Source organism: Anser anser (assembly GCF_964211835.1).
Source record: "Anser anser genome assembly, chromosome: 2".
In the NCBI taxonomy this organism is placed as follows: Eukaryota; Metazoa; Chordata; class Aves; order Anseriformes; family Anatidae; genus Anser; species Anser anser.
Genome location: NC_139721.1, coordinates 115,813,478 through 115,836,516, shown reverse-complemented (window position 1 = coordinate 115,836,516; position 23,039 = coordinate 115,813,478).

The following is a 23,039-nucleotide window of genomic DNA, read 5'->3' as shown; positions in this document are numbered from 1 at the left end:
CATAGCCCAAAATCCTTTGGCTGACCATCACTGCTCCCCAAAATCACCCAGGGTCAATGGGCAGTGATGTTTTTGCCTGGTGTGCAGAGTGGAGTACAGTGCTCTAAGATGATTTGCTTTACATTGAACATGCACGGGGAATGAGTTTACACACTGCAGTCACTATGAACAGCAAATTGCTTCAAAATCCTAAAAGGCATAAAAGTTTTTAAAGTTATATGGTCAAAACCCTCAGTTTTGTAAGGAATTCTAATAGGTTTACTTCAGAAAAATAAGGTAATGATATTTACATAACATGGAGACAAGAAACTGGAACAGAATGAATCACTGGTTTCAGCAAAACCAGAAACAATTACTGCAAAAGCTCAACTTTCATTTTATTTTATTTTATTTTATTTTATTTTATTTTATTTTATTTTATTTTATTTATTTATTTTACTTTACTTTACTTTATCTGGAATCTTTTACATTATTGCAAGGGATTCTGTCCCTTCTGGATCTGTCTCAAGAATTGATGGGAAAGACACATTTTGTGTTGACAGGCCTGCGAGGTCTGCAGACACCCCCCCCAAAAATGAAACATCTCATTCTTCTTACTCTTCTGCTACACTTACAGAACAGTTTTAATATAAGCAGATACCAAGGAGAAGTTATTTTTCTTAAGTGTAGTTCACATCATATTTCTAATAATGTCATCATTTATTTTTGTGTTATATATAGCTGCGTGTATACAATGCACATACAGCAGAAGTAACCTATCCATATATCACAACTCTATTTGTGGTATAAACATGACAGATGCACTATAAAGCAGTACAAAATATTCTGCATAGTGTTCTGTAGTATCTATGTATCAATTTAATATCAAATATATCTTATATTTTCTTGTAGGATATAGCAAGATGTAATCTTTCACAGGTCACACAATTAAAAGTTATGGGAAAGAAAATTGTGAATAAAGAGGATAAACTAGAATAAACATCCAGGAGTATGAACATAGGACATTCCAGACCCATCCAAGTCATTCTTATGTCACCAAAGGAAGTGCAGGGGCAAGGGTAACAGTGCTTTGGGGAAATCTGGTCTGTGTGGATATATACTTCTGTGGATTCTTTCATGAATTTCAAAAAGAGCTTGCAAAGCACAGACGGCCCATACCTGTGACCCACTGGAACCACATTCTGCTGCTGGCTCCTCCCTGAAGACAAATACAGCAGGCCTGACGTTCTGGCTGACTGGGGAATGAGCAAGAAGCTCAGAGAGTTATTAAGACATTGTAATGCAACTGGGGACCCAAGCACTACTGTAATAGCAGTGATCATAATTATTAATAATGTCCCAAAGAGAAAAATAAACAGGAGAGAAAAGCTTTCTCCTGTTTCTCTTTCTTTCTTTCTTTCCTTTTTTTTTTTTTTTTTGAACAAGAAGTGATATTAGGTCTAAAAAGTGATGATGAAGCAGGTTTGTTTTATCCCTTGAGTGCTGTATTTTTCATAGGGTGACTGTAAAGTCTGAGGTGTGCTTTGCAGTTTGTTATTGTAGCAAAACAGCACTGGCTTCCACCCATATTCATCTTACTCTGTTATTTTACCACTTTGACCAAATCCTGGGTTCCTGAAAATTCAGATGAGTTCTGGTCAAATAGTAAAAATAAATAAATGGCTAAATAAATACTAGAGTGAAAGAACTAAATTTATCTCTCTTGGACTTCTAGGAAGTCATGTTTGTCATTGGTTTTGAGTACTCAGAAAGCAGTTGACATTGATGGGACTGATCATGAATCCTGACCATCTGGATAATTTTTGCAGAAATGCTTGTTGTGTTTGGTGAATTAACACTTACTTAACATGTTCAGTCATCCAGGCAGGTACCAGAAAGAATGTTCAGTGACTTGTCTGCTCATTCATGGGCTAAGACTAAGAGTACCATAGTTCAGCTCAGCTGCTGAGGGTTTGATGCATGTGCTTTTGTGCACATGTCTTTGGTTGGTATTGGTGCAATGCCGGTTGCTCCAGCTGCAATAGGCACAATACCAAATAAATCAATGAGGATTCAGATAGGTGGAGGATCTGATCCAGCAGGTCTCGTGACTGAAATCATGACTGACTCACAAATTATTCATGTGCCAAAATGGCTAAATTCATACTGAAACATAACTAAAATAAACAGCATTGCTAGAATTCAAAATGAGTTACTGCTTTTCAGAGTTCTGCAATAAATTATCCCCTTTCTTCTACCTCAGAAAGACCTATTTCCATGATTTTTCACTTTAAAGAATTTGACTCATGAGCTATTGTGACTTCAGGAAAAAGAGAGAGAGAGTGTGTGTGAGAGAGAGAGAAAGAGAATATATAACTATTCTTGGTTTTCTCTAGAAAGAATTTTGTGGACCTTTGCAGCTTTAATTCAGGATTGTATTGACTGACTTCTTTCTGCATCCTAAGGAGTTGCTAAGCAACATACATTCTCTCTCGCCATGCATTTGTCAGGACAGAAAAAAGTGAAAAGAAATAGAAAAAGATTCACCTTCTCTTATATATCTATCAAGCCACGGAATATCACTGATTTCATTCTCACCTGAAGCTACATTACTGATATATTATTCAATTCCCCAGTGCTGTGGCTGGTTCTAGAGTCAACGTTCAAAACCCAGGCCCATTTTTGCTGTCGTTGATAAGGCACAGCTGGATGATGACTTCCACCCATGAGGACACCCATAGCCAATGGCTTAGAAATCTGCCAACTGCTCACTGTGCCAAATTCTTGGGTTCTTCTTCTCATGAGGAGCAAAGGGTTGGGGAATGAGGGCTCAGCTCTTCTCAGCCTGGAGCTCTGTGAGACTTTTAGAAAAGGTGAGTAATTCCAGGCTACCAGTACAGCCTGGATGCTAACATTTTGGCCTTATAGATGCTGCATTTGGGCTTATGGGCCACTACAATAATATGATCAGTCAGAAAGAGAAATGCTGCGGTGATTCCATGGACCATAGACTATATGTTCAACATACACAGACTGTGGTTTCATAGCAATGCTGCTTAAACAGTCTGTCAGAAGCCTACATATAGTCACTATGAGCGTTTTAACTAAGAAATATTGTATTTTAACATCTAACACACCCTCCAAGGCAAAAGCCACCGAAGTTTATGGATTTTCTTCTTTTCTCGGCTCTCTGACAAAATGATTCTTTGCTGAATGGTTCCTCATTATGCTGCAGGTTTGTGTCCATCCTTCCTCAGGAAGGGGAGCTGGTCTGGTATTCACCAACTAGTTAGTAGTTCTCCTGCTCTCCTGAAGTTGTACTGCAAATAGATTTGCACAGACAATAAAGATACACTTTTTTGCTGCTGAAAGATGTAGATACAACTTAGAACACAGAAAGGTGAAGCCAAATTTTCCAGTCCACTGCACTAAGCAAAACTAGGAGAAAATCTGTTGACCTTAAAGTCTTGTTGCTATGCATAGTCAATGAAGTCATTCCTGACTCTCTGTGGTATAACTGAAAACAGAATTTGGACCTTCTCACTGCACTTTAAAGCCAGATTTTTTGCCCTTAGAAACAGCTATTTGTAACTTCAATTGACAACACATATCTGATGTCTCTTAAAGGGGAGCAGGAAAGTGTTATTGATTGACTTTCCTCCTGTTGTTCATAAAGTATGATAAGCTCTGCTTCTCCTTAACAGCCTTTTGAGGGCCAAAACCAGCAACTCCTTTTGCTTATTCTGAAAGTAAAATCACACTAAATATAGAAAACTGTAAAACTCTTTTTGTTTCATAACATTGTCAACAGGTGGATGTGGCCCACTGGCTTTTGCTTGATCATTTATCTACAAGATTTGGAAAGCAGCTTCAGAAATGCATTTATATTGTTAAATTGATTCATTCTGAATGTATCTGTAGCTCTTAACATCCACTTCCTTTGACTATTCTCAGGTAGTTTTGTTGTCAGACACACTGCTAAAAAACATTGGTTTTAATTATATACTGGGAGGTAGTTGACTGCATATAGTTAATGTACACTCACAAATAAGTACATCAAGCCCCTAACTATAGAAATTATCCTTAAGTCAAGAAAAAGTAGCATTACATTTGACCCCATGTGCTGGATTGAAGGAACTTGAAGTTCATCCACCACCTGTCCCCACAGTCTGGTGGGCGAGATGCAGACCCAGTTTCCTTTAGGCAGTTCAGTGAATATTTCTGAATTCTCTGAAATACCTCATTGGGCAGGAAACCTCCATAAATTCCTCAGTCAGTTTGAGAACTGCAGAGGGACTGAACTGGTGTTTAGTCCAAACACAGTAACTCTGCACGATGAGAAACTGCACTCCCAATCAATAAATAACAAAAATATTCAGGTCTGAAAATTAGAATACATTTTCTACAGTCTTATTTCCTTTCCTAATCTTGAAAATATCAATATGATATGCAACTCCAAATGCCACTGATAATGCGGTTCAATTTACAGATCTAGTCTGAATTTCTGTACTTGGGAGCCACTCTGTTCTCAGTAGGTCTGACTACCTATAAGAATCAAGCCTGTTAAAGTTATTTTAGAATCAGGCCCTATTTATTAAAAATATTGAGTTCTCTCTCTTTTTTTTTTTTTTCCCAATTACACTGACTTGGGCTATAGCGTGCTGGTAATGTGTCTGAGTCATCATCCCTGTGTGTGTGTATGCATGTGTGCGTATTTATATATAGCTTGCTGTATTTATAGCTATGGATCTAGAGCCTGGTACAGCAACCCAGTGAACAAAGCAAATTGGAAAAGCACCTTTCTTAAGCAATAAGAAGACATGCTATCAGTGCCTTTCTGCACAATTACTGCTTGCCCCAGGCACTGCTCTAAGGCACAGAGTCAAAGGTTGGCTTTCTCAACCACTCGATAAATACTTTAAATCTTATTCTTACAACTGCTTTGAAATGAAAACTGGGGGAGAAGGGGATTAATAGGTATGTGTTTATTAGGAGTTGTCACTGAAATTCTTATCTGCAGATCACCTTCCATTTGAGGACCTCAGAGATCTTACAAACACCTCAACAAACCTGTAAGACTTTTAGCCTGTTCTTAAAGTCAGCAGTTGTCTTTCCCTGAATGTGACTGGAGTCTGGCTCATTCACCCATTTTCAAAAATATCTGCATTTTTACAGACAAAAAAAATAAGCAGAGAGGTTAATTGACTTTGCCAGGTTCACACGACAGGTTGAAGCAGTCAGCAACAGAGTAAATGTGTCCCAGCTCCTGGCCTGGACATCACGCCCAGGGTGGCATCCTGTACCTCTCTTGGGGAGAACAATCTAGGAAAGTCAGTTGGACCTAAAATCATACTAAAACTCCCTCCTCCCCATGCTAATTCTTTAATACCCCCCTGCCCACTGATACATTTAAAAGGAATCAGCCTTTCTGTACTAAAGTTTAAGCCAGTTTGTTTAAACAGTTTAGTGAAGATGTCTTTCAGCATGCCCTATTTCCTAAGACACAAACTGCTCTTAAGTAAGAAAAATGTTCCATTCAGTCCTCCTATGTCAACTTTGAAAGCTGAAGGAATTTTGCCGATATTTAGAAACAAACAAGAACAGAAAAACATAGGAGACAGGAAAATTTCAAATTAATGGGAAAGAAATGGACAAAACTATTCCCTTTGACAACAAAAGAAGAAAAGAGAAACAGTTTTCAATTTTGCTAGCAATATCTGATAGTATCTGCACTTAGAAACTGTTAGTAGACATAGGCAAATATATACTGCCATGAAAAAAACAAACATTGAAATGTTTAGCATGCTTTAGTCTTCGCACATCGCATTTACTGCCTTCTTTTTCCTTGTCTTCATAAATTCCAAAGTGTACGATGATGCAATGCACATATCCCATTCCCTATGATTTCACTTTAATGCAGACCTAAACCCCAACCTCACATCTTCCCCCAGGGAAAATAACTCTCCATAAAGTTCCCTGGTGCACAGCTGTATACCAGACAAGCGTTTTGATATACCACAGTTTTGCGTCAGAGTGAGAGTGTGAAAGGGTGACTGTTTAACGTTTGTTTCTTTTTCTGCTTGCCAATGACCAAAATGCCCTCCAAAAGTTCCCTGAAATTTCAAAGAGAACTTTCTACCCTGAAAATAAATAAATAAATAAATAAATAAATAAATACAACCGTCTTTTGCATTTTGGCTCCACCAGGACTTTGAGCTGAATTCCCCAGTCTAAAACCTGTTATGGAGCTACTGCCACCTCTTCTATAATAGGTCTAGGATGAACATATCTACAGATTTACTATAATTCTTCTCTTTTGTACCCCTCAAATTCATAAATGGCACTGGGCCCAGCAGCGTTACGCACTTCATCAATGTGTGCTATCTATTACCGCTTGCAAAGGGGCCTGCAGCACTTGTGGGTGCAATGCTTTTCACTGTTACACAAAAGCATTTCTGTATGGGATAGGATTTACTTAGCTGAATGTATGTACATGCATATTTCTATGCATAAGCATTTCTGAAAGTACAACCTATGCATCCTTGCAGTTAACTATTTGTTGGTACACAGTCACATAAGTGTATCAAGAACCCTCACTGCTCTCTGATAGTATGACTTGTTGTTCTTCAGCTGACAGATGTGCAGCAGCACAAGCGGGAAGTTTCCAATTGCCTCTAGAGGCAAGGACCTCTTGCTGGTTATTTATTCCAGTTTGAGCCTGCAATAAGCTCTGTTGGGTAAACAAGCCCTGGTAGAATAGGTTCAGATAAGGATGTACCATGTAGGACTAAAACCTCCACATTCAGAAAAACTTACTGCATTGTTTAGGGCAACTCAAGCCCAAATGCGTTAGGCAAACGTCTCTGCTATCTTTATGTGTGCCTGCAGCTGCAGATGTGAGTGATGGTTGCTTTGGTTGCCCTGGTATGCCTAGTGTTTGACCGCTGTGTGAGGCTGGACCCAAAGTCCTTTGAAGTCATAGGAAGCATTTTCACGGAAGCTGCTGGTCTTTGGGTTTGCTTGATGTGGCATTGCAATCAGACCGAGCTGGAGAAGGGGAGGGCCACAACACTGCCACCAGGATGGATGTCACCTCAGAGCTATGGTCAATTGCACAGGGAAACTGAAGGAATGATTGCCATTGGAAATTTCCCAGGAGGCAGACTGTTTATTTTCCAGACTTTTGGTCTTAGGGATTTGCTGTTGCAACAGCTAACAAAAAGAAAAAATAACTCCTGCATTTGTGAAGAGGTGATAGATGAAGGAAGGAAATGCTTCCATATCTCTCTGTGATGGAAATAATGTGTCTGAGTTTCCTCCGTGACCATCCCATGCACTTCCTTTGGGAATCGTAGTTCAGCTGTTACCTTCAGTGACTGCAGCTTTCCATCTCCAGCCACCCAAAGGGGGCAGATGCCAAGTTGTTCCCCCCTCCTTTTTATGAACCGTTGGGTGCTCCTCCACCTACATTTCCTGTGTGGCTGAAATACCTGGCGAAGAGTGAGGGAGAAGAGAGAAGACCCATCTGAACTGCAGGAGCACTGCGTGTCTGGGGTGTAGCCCCACGGCGAGCTGAACCACCTCCCCAGAGCCTCTTCTTTGGGGAACTGCTGGGAAATCCTCAGCAAAACTTAGTGTTGGTTCTCCTGGGTTTTACCCAGTGCTTGACAGCAAAATGTGCAGCTCTGTCAGCACCGGAGAGCACAGGGTACAAACTGATAAAGCACATCAAAGTGACATATTTTTTGGTGAAATGACTACCTTTTTGCCTGGCCCTACAAAGGGAGATGCTGGTGCTTTCTGGGTATTGGAAGAGGCACAGAAGCAAGCTTCTCCCCTCTAACTGTGGGAATTTCCCTTTGCTGTTATCCAAAATCATTCTAACAAATTAGGTGGAGGGAGGTGGATTCTCAGCTCATGCAAAGTTTGTCCTTTGGCTTCAGTGCAGTGGCAAGAGTTCACTCAAGCTGAGGACACTGGTTGAGCACGGTTTACCTGATGGGCAGAGCAGATCCCCTGACGCAGTGGGTGAAATAACCTCCTTTAATGGCTGTTGTGGATGCACTGCCATGCCATGCCTTGTCATCTGGGCAGGAGCTGAAGATGTCTGTGCACTTCACCTCTGACATCAGGAAGCCAGAGAGAGACTATGTGCAGAAAAACTGTGCTCTACAAATGCCTGTGTCTTGGTTTATTACACTGACGAGTTATGCTTGTGATAGGGTGACACAGCACACCCTCACTTCTTTCAGATTGCATTTAAATGCTTCAGTCTTTTAATTAACAACAACAAGAAAACCTCTGTCAATTTTTGCAGCACTCAACAGCCATTTTGATGCCAATCGCTGTGCGTAGATCTCAGGGACAAGGCAGATTTAGGCACACTTTACCTTCCCTGAAAAAGTGCTTGGCCACTACATCATGCTATGTGCTAATAACAACCATGCTGACAACCATCAGTATCGATGCAGTGGACAATACTGACAGCAATAAGCTGTGTCCTTAGGAGAAATTTGGGTTTAAGGGAGACTCTGGCTGTCAGGAGCTGGCCTTACCTGGTTTGCCATGGATGGGTGGGAGGACACAGCCTGACCTAGCCCCCTCCTGGGGTGCAGTTAGTCCACCGCACCACTTTATCTCCCATTTTCAGCCATTCACTCTTTAAAGTTTTTCTCAGGTATTTCATAAAATATTAATGTGAGAGATCCCAGAAATCTCTGTTTTCCTTTGCTGTAAGAAAGAAAATGACGAAAGTGCTTCTCTTCAACCAGTGCTTTCTATTGTAAAAGAAATATTTTATCTAGCCACTGAGACAATAATTTCAGTTTCCAAAAACAGGAAGAAAAGTATAAACAATTTGCAGTCAGAACAAATAATAGAGGAGAATTGCCAACCACATTCCTAAATGCACATATACAACATTTGTGAAAAAAACTGCCACAGCCCATGATTCCTGACATTCAGAGCTGCCACACCATTTATTTTAGGCTTAAGATTTATGAAAGATTAATGATGATAAAGACCTAGTGCTAATTCTAAGCAATCTCAGGATCTCTTGCAATTTGTAAACTGTCCCCAGTGACTGCTGCAGAAGAACAGAAGAAGCCAAAGCAGTGGATGCAGAGCACAGGCAGGATGCAGCCTTTCAGGCAAAGCTCTCCTCTCCTCCCAGTCCTCACAGATCCCTGGCACACTTCCCTCACTGGGAGCCTCCCTCTGTACGAGTGGAAGTTTTGCACATTCAGTGCAGAGCCTGCAGTGGAAAAAGACAGGAGGATTCACCCAGAGAGCAGCACTTCAGGGCTCTGGAGGAAGGGTTTCAGCAGGTCATGCTGCAGAGCTGTGATATGTCCCAGACCCCATATGTCGCCCCCCCCCCCTGCATGGAGGTACCAACCCCACAACAGCATCTGCATTGCAGCCACCCCAGCGTGCAAGTGCAAGCTCTTGAGGAAGGTGAGCTTGTGCTAAAAGCCAGGCTGAGAGCCAGGGCACTGGTGGGACTGGTGCCAGCTGCATCTCAGGGTGGTGATGCTGGCAGAAGGGCAGGCGCAAGCTGCAGGGTTGCAGACAGGGATATTCAAACTGGTTGGTGAATTCAAGTCCAAAACCTCATGCAGTATTCCTTCTGCTGAACTTGGCTCCAGCAGAAGGTTTCTATCAGACAGGGCTACCTACATTTTCTGGGGCATGGCCCTCTCTTAGTTTTGAGGAAAGGGCAAAATGCAGGAGGACAGACTGGTGTACAAACCCTGTGATGTGTAAATCCGGTACCTGCTGCCCAGTCTCACCGGTGGTACATGTTGCAGCTTGCATGGACTCTTGCCGCTCACATCAACCTTCCTGGTAAGTAATGTGCTGTTTCTAGCCTTTCCCTGGACTGTATAGGATGGAGGTGACCATCAGAGGCGCACAGGGTTGTTCATCAAGTCAGGGCTTGGGGGAAAAATTACCATGACTTGTTTGAGATAGGGAGGTTTGGTTTGATTTAAATGCCAGAGAAGGAAGAGGAAGATATTTTGAAGTAACTAAGAATTAAAAAAAATAAAAAGTGAAAGAAAAAAACTCATCAGATGATTGTTTAAGGCTGTTCAAGCATTCCTGGAGGCATCAAAACTAAGAAAAGGTGGGCAAGCAGTCTTTCCATGCTTATTGGAAAATTGATCCTTGTTCTCAGCTATCATTTATGTATCCATAATTAATATTGACTGCTGCCGTACTGCAGGACTTACATAAGTGCTCTAGACACATCTGTTGCAGACATTATGATGTGTCTCTTACTCTGTGTAGAGAACTCATTATAAATGATGAGCCAATAAGTACTCTTGAAAAAGTTTTTTAGCATGTTTTATTTGACATTTGTGAACTTCAAAGAATCACATAGAGCCGCCTTCAATCTATATGCCCTGTTCTTCATTGATTAGCTGAGCTCATTGATTTCTATCAAGATCAAAGATAGGAAGCAACTGGTGGAGGGGTTAAATATGGAGAAGACCTACTAGGCCTATTTGCCAGTTATCTACAGTAGTAGATGTTTTCCCCATACTGTAGCCAGTGAAATATCACCTCTACTTTTATAATGCTCCAGGAATGGTCTGGACATGTAAGGACAAGGTTTCGTCTTGCAGCCCTGACAGCTCCTGAAGTTGGGACTTTTCTCTTGTAATTTGGCCGCTGGTGGCCAAACAAGTGGACTTGATCCACTTGTTTCTACTGAGATCCAGTGCTGCTCCTGTCTTTTGCTGGGCTGCCTGGCTAAGCATAGTTTCTGATCCCCTGTTGAGGAGGAACCTCCAGCTGGCAGGAAACAGTGATGTACATGGGGAAATGAGAGTAGTCACATTGGACTAAACCAAAAAGATCCTACAGTGGTGTTCCTAACTGTGGCCAGCAGCAGATAAATTAAGAAAACCCATTAAAAATGTCAATAAAGAAGTACGTCTTCCCTGGTGGTGCCTGCCAGTCTGTAGATACCTCCCGAGGTGGTGCTTGTATCTGTAGCTTTGATTGTGAAAGCCTTCAATGGACTGTTTTCCCATGAGTTTGTCCAACTTCTTTTTGAAGTCATTTGTAGTAACTGTCCAGCCCAAACAGGTGAGATGCATTTTGCTTTTACTTTGCACTCCTGGCTGCTTTCCAGTTTGCTGCCACCTAGTATCCAGTGTTTTTTCTGAACATTGTTGCTGAATATTTCTCTTTAGCTAACATCTGCATTTTGGGGTATTTTCCTCAGCTCTATTAACTAGCATTTTTTTGAAATGAACATCCTTAATTGGATCGATTTGAAAGGATATTAATTTTCTGTCCATTTATCCAATCTCCCATTCTCCCCACAGGGGTTCACAACCCTTCTGAATCTGAGTGGCATCAATGAATACAATTAATATAGAGTGCACATATACTCTCAGATCGTTAGTGAGAATGTTAAATAAGATCAGGTCTAACATTGATCTCTGGAGCACCTAACTTTTGAGCTATTCCCCATCTAACCATGTTCATGACTAATGATGCTTTCTACAGTTAGGCAAATGAGGTTTTGGCATATTGCCAGTCCCAAAAATCAGTATAAAGCAAGAGAGGAGCTGCTTTCAATCATGCTGAAAAAGGAAAATTTTCAACACTTTCTGGTGAATCATAAAAATCACATATATTCAGTTTGGATCAGGTGGGGTTTTTCCCTTCTTGAAATGCAAGTTTGATTTCATTTAAAACACCTTAAAGTGTTTTAAAACTTGCTTGAGCTGCAAATTAGAGAGAAAATTCTAAATGAAAAAATAGTTTTGAATCAGAAAATACATCTGCTGTGCTTCTCAAATGATTTAGTGGGATGTTGGAATTTTTTAGGGTGCTTATTGTTTCAAGACTAAACAATTAAGGAAAACTCAATAAGTGCGTGTGCTTACTGGTAAATCTACATTTTCCATCCCCTTCTTTAACCACAGCCCACTAGAAAATGAAAATCTTAGTTTTATAAGGTTATCTATTGCTAATCATCTCACACCAGGTTTTCATTTAACTTCATTTTCAATATTTGTGACATGTTAATGTACCAACTAATTTTCTGAGTTAGGAAGTGTTATTGTTTGCTGTTGTTATTAATCACGTTCACTGCAGCAACACATAAGAGTGCTTAACTCTGGCTGGGACCCTGTGGTTCTGGGTTCACAGGGAGCACAGAAGAGCAGGTAGATCCTTCTACTCAAAGAGTGAAGTTGGACCCAACTGTAGCAAGCTGCAATGCACAGGAAATTGAGCACCATGACAGGAGGAGATCTCATGTTTGATGCCTGTTTTACTGATTTCTGGTTTATTTGTGTTGGGTTTAGTTAGAAAGGGATATACTAGTTGGGAAAAAAAAAAAAAGAATAAATGATGTTTAAGGAGTCTGTGTCAAGTGAGGTGCAGGTATGGACTGAAGATGAGCTCAGGAATTTTGAAGTCATCTGAGCCTGCGTGCTCATTTTCATCCTTATGACAAATTATGTTACTTACGATTTTATATTCAATACGAATATTGAAATTTCATTTTTCACACATATATATATATATAGAGAGAGAGAGAGACATGCAACATTTATTCACTTTCTGCCTATTCTGTGAATTGATTTTTACCTGTGACTCTAAGCTAATGTCCTCTCCTGCCCTGTTTTTGCACAGCTTTGCTTTGGCTCAGAGCTTCTGGTCCTCATTCTCATCAGAACCATCATGCTCAGAGCTAAATGAGCTTTCTTCAGTGAGGGAGCTGGCAGTGGGATCAGGAAATCAGTGGTGGCTGTACACCAGTGCCTTGCTTCTTGTTGTGCAGCACTGCCAAGCCAAGAGCAGTCCCAAGGCTGCTCTGCCCACTTTGGGGCAGGTGACAGCCCTGGGCCACCCCAAGATGAGATGTGGCACGAACTGCTGCCACCTCTCACCTTTCTCTCCCTGACAAACGGGCAGTGCAGGAGAACTCCTGTATACAGGTAGGGCAACTTAAAAACTTGGCATCTCAGAACCTCTTGCAGACCAAATCTGGGACATGCCTTACAGTAAACTCATCCCTTCCTCAGCTGATGTCCTTGGGCCTAGTCTTCCCAATTTCTTGTTTTCTCACATATGCCTGTTCCTCTCTATCAGCTTTCCTCTTTATTTTGCACTGGTGCTCCAGTCGAGGCCTAATCAGGTACAAGGTTTCAGAAGGAAAAAGAAGGAAGATAAGGATGCTGGAGCACTGTCCCCAATGGCAGACGAGAGCCTGAGGATATATATCCAGAATAAGAGTCCTCGGTATGTGCACGCGGAGGAAGGGGAGAAGGGAGATGCTTATTAGACCGAGTGGGAGCTCTGCGCACGGGAGAAGAGCGCTCTGTGGCCCTGAGGATGTAAGGAAGATTTGCTAACTTTGCTTTATACTATTCATGCAGATAAGGAAGGCTCTCAGTCTCCAATCATAAATCGGTATTATACAGTATACTCCCAAAGGCCATAATTACTTCCAGAAGCAGAAATTTGAATGACCCAGATAATTAGTTCAGTGCAGCTGGTCCAAAAATTATTTACATAAAAGCCAGTTTTACTTGAGGGGGAAGAAAAACAACCTTGCTACCGAGAGAAAATGACCCAGTTAACTTCGTGTGGTGAGTCTGACGAGGCAGAGGACGAGTGGCAGCATGGTAGCCTGTGCCATCGCTTCTTCCCTCTCGCTTTCAGAGGGCAGACACTAGGCTGCCGGCCCAGCAAACGAGACCCTCCGTGGACAAACATGCAGGAGGGCAGTGACGAGACAGGAAAACTGCCTGAATCTGACCTCGTGCTTTCTGCAAGAGTGGCTCCAAGGGAAACGTGAGGGCCCACCGCCTCCAAAGGATGGCATTTCCCTTGCAAAGGCACAGGCACCTAGGGAGCAGCAAGAAGGGTGAGGAGCAGCACGGCTCTGCTCCAGGCCTCTGCACAGCCAACCGATGCAGCTGGAAAACAATCGCTGAGGTTATCTGCATTAATTTTTAACCAAACCAGCTTCTCCATCCAGCTTAGCACACGGTTGGGCAGCAGTAGCTGTGCCTGGGAAGGGGAGTATGCAGCAGCTCTGCGGTTAAAGTCTCGGGGGTGCAATACTGATGTTTTACAGGCTGTGCTCTAAAGGTCTGGTTTAAAAAAAAAAAAAAAAAGTAAAGAAAGGATATGTTTTCAGGAAGTGTGTAAATTTAAAAGGATGTGAGTGATTCAACCCTCTACCAGTGTCTCTGTGCACTTTGAGTGTGCACTAATAGACACACTAGCTATTGCTGGGTTAACCACCACCATTTATTTACTGTGGTGTCCTGTGTGGACAAGCCCTGAATCTCAGATTTTCGGTGATCTGATCCCATCCCCAGGCCAGCCCCTGCCAGCACTTTTACCTTGAGGGCGATGAGGATGATGGCTACCCCCACTGTCCCCCATTGAGGGCCATCCCACTGCCCCATCTTGGGGTTGTTCCCCACAGCTGATTTGGGGACAGGCTCCTTGCTGCTCCACTAGGACCAGGACACCCCGTGCCCTGTCCATCAGTGAGCCAAGGGAGCCAGGGCCTGCTGGTGTGAGCACAGAAAGACATGAAGCTACAGGCCATGGAAAGTGAGGAAGAAGGAAGCCTTTGCTTCATGCACCTATTTGTTGTGTCCTTACCTCTTTGGCAAAGGACATGTCTTTTCATTCAGGCAGTGGCAACCACATAATGGTGCCCCACAAGCAAAATGTGCCCAGAAAGGTATCTGCTGTCCCCAGCATGCCCCAGGCATCACCTAGTGTCACCACTCCTCAGCAGTCCCTCAAAGGGTATGTGTTTTTGTGCTTTTTCTTCAGAACAGAGCCCTCGCCCCCCGAAAGGAGCCAGAAAACAAATAAAATCTTTGAGAAACAAAACAGTGTAACAATGATCTTTTGTATTCAAGAGATAGCACAAACACACTTACTTAAAAAACAAAATTGTTCCCTTAAAATGTTGTAAAATGTACAAATAATAACAGTAAATTGCTGCGTATCTCAGCAGCACCACATTACTGTTTGCTATTAAGTTTGCAATGGATAGCACTTGTTACTTAACAGCATAGTAAATAATCAGATAACATCCCCATAAAGAGGCTGGATCTGATTCGCCTCCCACTTAGACTGCTTTCATGCTGGTGTGTGCCCATTGACTTAATGGGGTTAATCTTGATTTATGACAGTGCAAATGGAAAGGTGAATGAAAGACCACGGTAAGCAAGTTGGAGAGGATGCTGTAGGCTGTGGGCTGGATCCTGACTGCAGCAGCACACTGCCAGGCCGGTAGTGTGTAGCACCACTGAAACTGGAGATGTTTCGCTCTGTCGTTTGCCTAAAGGTAACTCACACAAGGTCCTAGGGGCACTTATTGCACACACAGAAGCTGGAGACAGAAATTAGTCAAAGACTTTTTGAGGTGGGCTTTCAGAAACCAGCTGGCTTATAGGTTGGTGCAAACTCCAGTGCATCCATTTTAACACATGGCACAAAGTCAAATGGAAATCTGCCTTGTCTGCCAAGCCAGAGCTTGCTCCGGTTCATGACTCTCAAGTTACTGACCCCAAATTTGAGCATCACAACTTGCAAATGTTGCTGGTCAAGCAGAATTAGGTCTCATATAAAGAACAGAGTGTGCTCGGGTGGTTGTCAGGTCCTGGAGGAGTGATATTAGAGGACAGAAGAGAGAACAGCTTCTTGCACAGTCAGGGAGCGGATGAGAGGTGGGTCCCAGGGCGCCCGTGCCTTCTGGCGAGCCAGCAGTGTGATGCTCCCCAGGCCATCCTGATTTCCCGCTCACAGCTGGGCAGTCCATTGGTGGGGATCTGCAGAGGTGTGCATGTCTTTCTCTTTGGACACATCAAAACGGGCTCCTCAGATGCTCTCGGGTGACAGTAACTGAGCTCAGCAGAAGCACGGCAGCTCCCACCAGCAGCACAGCTGGTCCTCCAGGACGCCCCTCTGGGAGGCATAGCATGGCCTGGGCTTTTGGAGACGGTCCTCTTGGTAAACGCACCCTTGCTTACATTACAAGGGGATGTTAACTCCGGCATTTCCTCCCCTGTGGGATTTTTGTGGCAGGAGAGGAAGCAGGATGTGCTCCCATCCCGTGCTCCCCGGCCGCGGGAGGAAACTGCTGCCTTTCATGCTCTGGCTTGGCTCCCGGTCAGGGCAGCAGTTACGCCTCTATAATGGCTCCACCAGAAAGGTATCGGTCAGTCGAAATTGGACTTTAAGCAGGTACCACAAGTTGTCACCGCTGTGGGTGCCCCGTGCCAGGACCCTGTGCGGGTGGGGGCTGGTGGGTGATGTGGCCCGGAGCACCCAGGTGGGTGTGTGGAGTGGGTCTGGACCTCATCCTCTTGCTGGATGCAGAGAGGGAGCACAGGGATGCTCCAGGGCAGCCGCCACCTTGATAAAGCCTTGTCTTGCCACAGAAGGGAATCTGTCCCTCCAGGCCAGCTGCTCCCCAGTGTGGGAAGTTCAGGAAGGTGTCTGCTCCCTCCCTGTGGTGCAGACGCATTTCTAGCAGAAACAAAATATACATAAACCTTTTAAAAGATCACTTTAAATTTACACCTCTCCCTCTCACCGTCCAATTTCCAGCAGAGCGGGATTTCTCCTGTGTTCATCTTCATACGTATATACACACAGAAGCACACCCACCTTGTACACAGAGTATTCCCCATTTCCAAGTCACAGTCTCGTCAGCGTACAGAATTAGATCCTGTCTCTGCTTTATCTGCTCACCCTCTCTTCTTGTGTATATAAAGCCATCTCAACCCCACAGGAGCTGGCATCTCGCATCCCTGCCTCCTGCATGCAAAGAGCAGGGGAGGGAAGAACAAAGGGGAGGGGGTGGGGGGGATGTTCTGCTTCTGCTCGGGAACATGAAACGTCCTGGAGTTAAATACCAACAAAATATTCAGTGTTAATGTTTAATATTGCCAGGAAGTTGTCACCTCCACTTACTGTCTTGGAGCTGCCGCTCTCTCTCGCAGACTCCCACGTCTGAGCTCTGGGCCTAACATGCTTTCCCATTATATACTAGAAGGAAAAACGAGAAACCCAGAAGTAGGGAGAGACAGTGGCTGTCTCAGTTACAAATCTAGGGAGGCAGGCGTTTTCCCTTTCTGTTTTCAGGAGAAAAAAAAATGACTCGCATGGCAGAGGCTCCTGACAGTGCTGCTTTTCAGGGGTTACCTTTTGTAAGCACCCCTCTCCCCTCTGTGAGATGCTCTTTGCTCTATGGAGATCTGCAGCTGTGTATGCAGAGATTTGCATGCGTTGAAAAATGCATGTGTGTCGCTTCACAGAGCTGGCTTGCAAAGCAGGCAGTATTTCTCCTTGCAGCTTGGTGCCAGACCGAACATCTCCATTTCACTGCTGGAAACTCAGGCACTCAGAAACGAGAAGCCAAATCACCTCGCAATCAGTGCAGACACTGCGCTTCGCACTGCAAACAGAACGCAGCCACCCTGCCTGCCTCTCTGGTTCCTGTAAAATGCCTTGTTATCCCTCTAGGCTGCAGAGTTAATGAAAATTCAAGCTCTTCTTGCTAATTCCAGCGATGAGGTGATGCAATCAGGTATCTCTGCTGAAACTCTGTTCATTTGGAAGACTGTACAAAACCCTGCTTCTTTAAGCACAGGAGAAGCAACACAACAGAAAGAGGTTGTTCTCCTGTCCTTCACTCCCAGCCTCCTTTGGTCAACACCCCAACCCCAAACTGACTCCGGTGTCTGCCAAAACCACATAATGCTCAGACTCTCTTCAAACTTTCTGCTGCTGCTGAGCTCTGCTATTCCCTGTACACCTTTGCTCCTGTTTTCCTACAGCAACATATGCGCTCACCACACCCGCAAAACAACATTCAGCCCAAGCTCTGTGGTGTGGAGCAGGCCAAATCCTAAAAAATCTGTCCTAAAAAATCCTAAAAAGTCTGCGTTTCTTTGGGGTGGGAACGTGTTTAATATCTCTTACAGCCATTTGACATGAAAGATGCCTCTAAATTTAGCTTTTTCATAAAGATTTACCAGAGCTGTAGCAACTCTCACCACCTGTATATAATTCTTGCAGCTAAAACTTAAAGCTAAAAGCACAAAGAAAGGTAAACTGAAATTTTTGTAGAGTTCACTGACCAGATCCATTAGGTTTATAATGCACACAGAGATGTGCTGTCATCCCTCCCAGCCTGCAAACAAGCTGTGGCTGAGGGAGGACTGTAAACTACCTCTGTCATTTCACTGTCTTTCAGCATCGTTTTTGTTTTGGGGACGATCCAAATGCCACTTTCCTACTGATCATTTGGATAGAAACCTACAAAACATCCAGCGGGGTCAGACCAAATCGCCCAGAATCGTCTCTGGCATCCGGCGGGAGCAGATGCTTCAGGAAACCTGCAAGAAAAGGGCAAATTCAAGCTCATCCTTCCTCAGGCATGGGCTTCCAGCTTCTGACAATCCGAGCTGAAGGATGTCTTCATAATGTTGTATTTAACTTCCCTCTAGAGTCTTTTCTGATCTCAATCTGTCCGATCACTTTTTGATTGCATGTCGCTTTTGGCCTTCCCAGCCTCCTCTAGCTATCAGGGCCACAGCTTAATTACATGTGTTTGTTTTACATTTACTGCCTGGTCAACTGAAAAAAATAAAATAGAATAAAACAAGCTACTGGACGCTGAGTAAAATGGGGAGAAATAGTAAATAATCATTCTTCGTTCATCTTCTTCAGGACATTCATCAGTGCATTTGTGTTCAACCAGTCTTACCCCCTGAATTTGTGCAATAAACTTTCAGACCTATTTATGCTTCTGCCATCTAAATATCTTGTGGTAACAGCTTCCCAGGGTAAGACCGTGGTGGTGATTTATTTCGATTTGTTTTAAGTCTACTGCTTGATTAATTCACTGGGTATCCCATTTATACTGTCAGGAATAGTAAATAATCCTTCTGTTTATACTTTCTCCAGCCATTTGTGGTTTCACAGCACACTGCCGTAGTCCACCTTGGCCCCAGCCATCTCTCTCTAGACTGAAGTGTCCCGGTCTGTTTAATAATAGATTGCTGCTAAACTTAACCATTGCTGCTGGAGGAACTGGTAAGTATAAAGGCAATTTCTGCGGCTGCTCTCAGGGTTTCATTTTCCTGTTTCATTGACCTTAGACATAGTGCCTTTCTGGAGAGTATTTAGGTCAAAGGAATGTAAGATACCAGAAAAAATGTGAAAGCGTGTGTAAAGAAAGTATATTCCCAAATGCTTTGGGGAGGGGAGGAAGTGAACTTTATTTGCATCTGCAAGAAACAAGATGTGAGAAATGTACTCTTAATTATGTGCAAAAGTAATGCATACAAGGTATTGTTAGACACTTGTCTGAAATAATCACAAATCTTTATTTTTTATTAATGAACTTAGATCAGAGATGGAGCTGCGCTATATGTTAAGGGAGCTGACTATTTTTTTTTCTGTTGACTTACCTTTAAAAAACAGGAAAGATAGCAAATATAGAAAACATCAATATCCCTGGCTTGCACAGAAAAGGGAAGGTTAAGATGGAAAAGTTTGAATCAAAACATACACAGAGACATAGTGTGCTGTACAGATACAGGAGCTATTTGTCTGCAGAGAAATTGCTTGCTAGCTAGACAGACAGAAAGATTATATATCAAACATTACACAGTGACTCAACGTTGTTTTATATTGGCCTGCATTATATTGGAAGGAGAACTACATACTACTATGACTTTTAAAATAAATGAACTTCCATTGAAATGTGTTTGGAAATCTTACTTCTGGAAGGGTAATGTGCACCACAAAGGGCGTCTTGAACATAATTCCAAAATTCTCTCACTCTTTATTTCTACAAAACTTATTGCACTGCATTTTTTCCCCACATTTTGCCTAAATTTTCAGTGTGTGCGCGTTAGGTCCTGAGATAAAATGGAGACAAATCTTGTTCTGAATATTTCCAGGAGTTGTCCAGGCCAATACATCCTATGGTATGCTAACACATTAGAGAAATTGACAGTGCTTGCTGCTGTTTCTGAATCAGTGGTGAAAAAAACAACATTAAGGTTATACTTAGGAGTCTGAATAAGCAAGCAAATTTCCAATTTGTTATAGCCTTATAATTTGATTACAACCGATCTATGAGGGACAGGCAGTTGCCTTAAATTTCTTGGTTTGTAATTGCTAGCTTCACATTTTTCATGAACATCCATGCATTCATGTTTTCTTCATGAGCTGCTCACAGTCAGGTTATCTCGAGTATTTGATCATCCAGCATCTGGTACCTGTGCTCCTGTGCAGCGCTGGTGATGGCTCCCAGGCTGTGTCACACAACCCTTAGATAAAGAAATGGAGACTTGAGGAGGTACATCCAGCAGCTGCTTTGTCCCACAGGAGGTGGCCCAAATTGCTGAGGGGCTCTGCCCCCTGCAGCTGGACCCTATTTAGCTCAGGCCCTGACTTAGCTTAAGTTGGTTGGGACCTACCTTATGTTGGGATGCTTGTACTTCAGTTCCTGGAGGGAACATAGGCTTGGTCATGTTCTCAAAACAAAGCCTGTTGATGGAAGACATTTTTAAGCAGATTTAAGCACCAGCTTGACAGATTGGTGGGAATAGGAGCACAGATTGGGCCTTAAAGCAGTTGTTCAGGCTGTGCAGGTATTCTTATTTCAAACTGGGAGGTATTCAGTTCAGCTTAGCTCTGGCCACAGTGTTTTCCCCTTAAGAAATGATGAATATTTTCCTCAGAAAGCAAACATTTTGGTTTTAGAGACTTGTGTATATTTGATAGCCCATTTTCTACAAAAAAAAAAAAAGTATTGAACAACCCTAATTGAAGGCTTGAAGAGAAAGCTAAAAGGGAATAAAAGAGGCCTTACCGAGCATTAATACTGTCCAGGAGGAAAGCTCTGGCACATTCATGTTGGGAGGCAGTTACAGCCCCTATCTGTCAATGCTAATATGCCATGCAGAGAGAAATGTCTCCCATTACACCTCCAAACGTGTCAGTGATGTATTTGAAACATACCCATCAGCAGAGGACACAAGCATGAGAAGCATTTTGTTTTGCAGCAACAAAAAAAAAAGATAAAATATTGCAAAAGGTTGCCAACAAAGCAAGCTCTGTGGTGAACCATAGCCACTCTGTGGAAGATCTGGAAAAGACAGGGGAACCTTAAAAAGGAAAATGAAAGGGAAAACCCTTGCTAGAAGTAGCTACCAGTAATTCTGGAAATAAACACTGCAGAGGAGAACAGACAGAGGAGGATGAAGAAGAGGTTACCAAGGCCATGGGGTGAGCAGGGAGGATGATGTGATGAAGGAAGGATGTGCTGAGAACCTCTGGCTTTGCTTCCTACCTTTCCTGCAAGTCACAGGATGTCCCTGGGGAGGTCACAGGTTTTCCTGCACCTTGTTTTACCCCGTGGGAAAGAGTGAATGTGATGGTGTGTTTGGGGGATGGGATGGAATGGGATGAGATGGGATGAGATGGGATGGGATGGGATGGGATGGGATGGGATGGGATGGGATGGGATGGGATGGGATGGGGCAAGCATGTGCCATGGCAGACTTCTTCCCCATCTTCCTCACAGGTAAGCAGCTGTGGTTGCCCCTTGCAAACATGGTTCAAGGGTTATTGATTCATTTTTAGGCTGCTTTTCTATAGAAAGCAGGCATGTGCAACCGCACAGCCTGCCTGAGCGCCTGCCCCTTGGTTTCCCCTGGTAACACTTGAATCCTTTTGTTTTCAGGTGCATTAACAGAGGGGTGAAGTTTCAGCAATATCCCATCCCTACAGGTTTTGTGGAAATAAAGGACTAAGTAGAGAAGAGAGACCCTCTTAGTTTCTCCACAGAAGGAGTGACTACAACAGCTGGGTTGTTATTAGGCATCAGAAAACCCACATGGATGAGTCCCTCCCTGGGTTTCATTGCTTCTGCTCCACAGGGACTCGCTCAGGTATTAACTGAATTTACTGAAATGTATTTTCTTGTCCACTTTTTTATAAAGCTAGTGCTCTGCTGTAACAGGGATAATGATATATTCTGCCTGAAATAGGATGCTTATGAGAGCCTTGCTTGAAATAAAGATTATAAAAATGTAATGTCTAGCAATTGTAATTTCATCCACAGAGTAAGAAAAAGAGACAAACAGATATATAGGTAGGTAGACAGATAGATAGATTTCTTAATTGAACTCTTTGCTTGGCTGTATTTCCTTTAGGCAAGTACAATAGATGAGTAAGAATAGAGGACTGTAAAGAAGAACATGGAGGGAGGTTTTTTTTAAAACAAATTTGATTTATCTTAGGAAAGCTTTTACACTTGCTTCAGCCTGTATTGAAGATCCCTCAATAATTCAAAGCAATCAAGTGGTCCAACATTAGCAGAGTAGCACTCTCCTCACAGGTGCTTAAAAGTAGAAAACAAGGTAACTATTTCCTTTTTTAAAATACGAATGATATTTCATTTTCCTGCTCCAGAGCACTTAATATCCTAAATAAATCAATACCTACCCCTCTACTTATCAATAAATGAAAAATTACATTTGTGCCCATCCCCAGATGCTCTGAAACCATTTATTCCAGTCATTTAATCACAAAGCTGTTATTGCAGGGGAAATTCAAGCAGATGTGAATGCACAGAGCCAAAAGAGAGAGAGAGAAAGCTCTGCTGAGAACTTCACTGCAATATCAGTCTCTTCCAAAGCATGCTGCTCCTCACTTTCCCAGGAGATGTAGCAGGTATCTCTTCACTTTTCAAAACAATAACTGGTACGGTAAAGCTCAGTCAAGCAAAGCAAAACTTCACTTGCTTCGCTTTTCACAGTCAACGTCTGAATGCAACAGGGATTCCTTGCTGGTCTGATGAGGAGCTCTCTCACTCTCCATCAAAGGACCTGGGGTCCCAAAATGTCCTCACGCTGGGGCCTCCATTTGAAAAGGAACTGTATAACAAGACCTATATGTCTCCATAGAAAAATGTGCTTGTCTTCTCTTGTGCTTTTTTGAATGGACCTACACCTGGGAAAACTGAAAATATTCGTCTT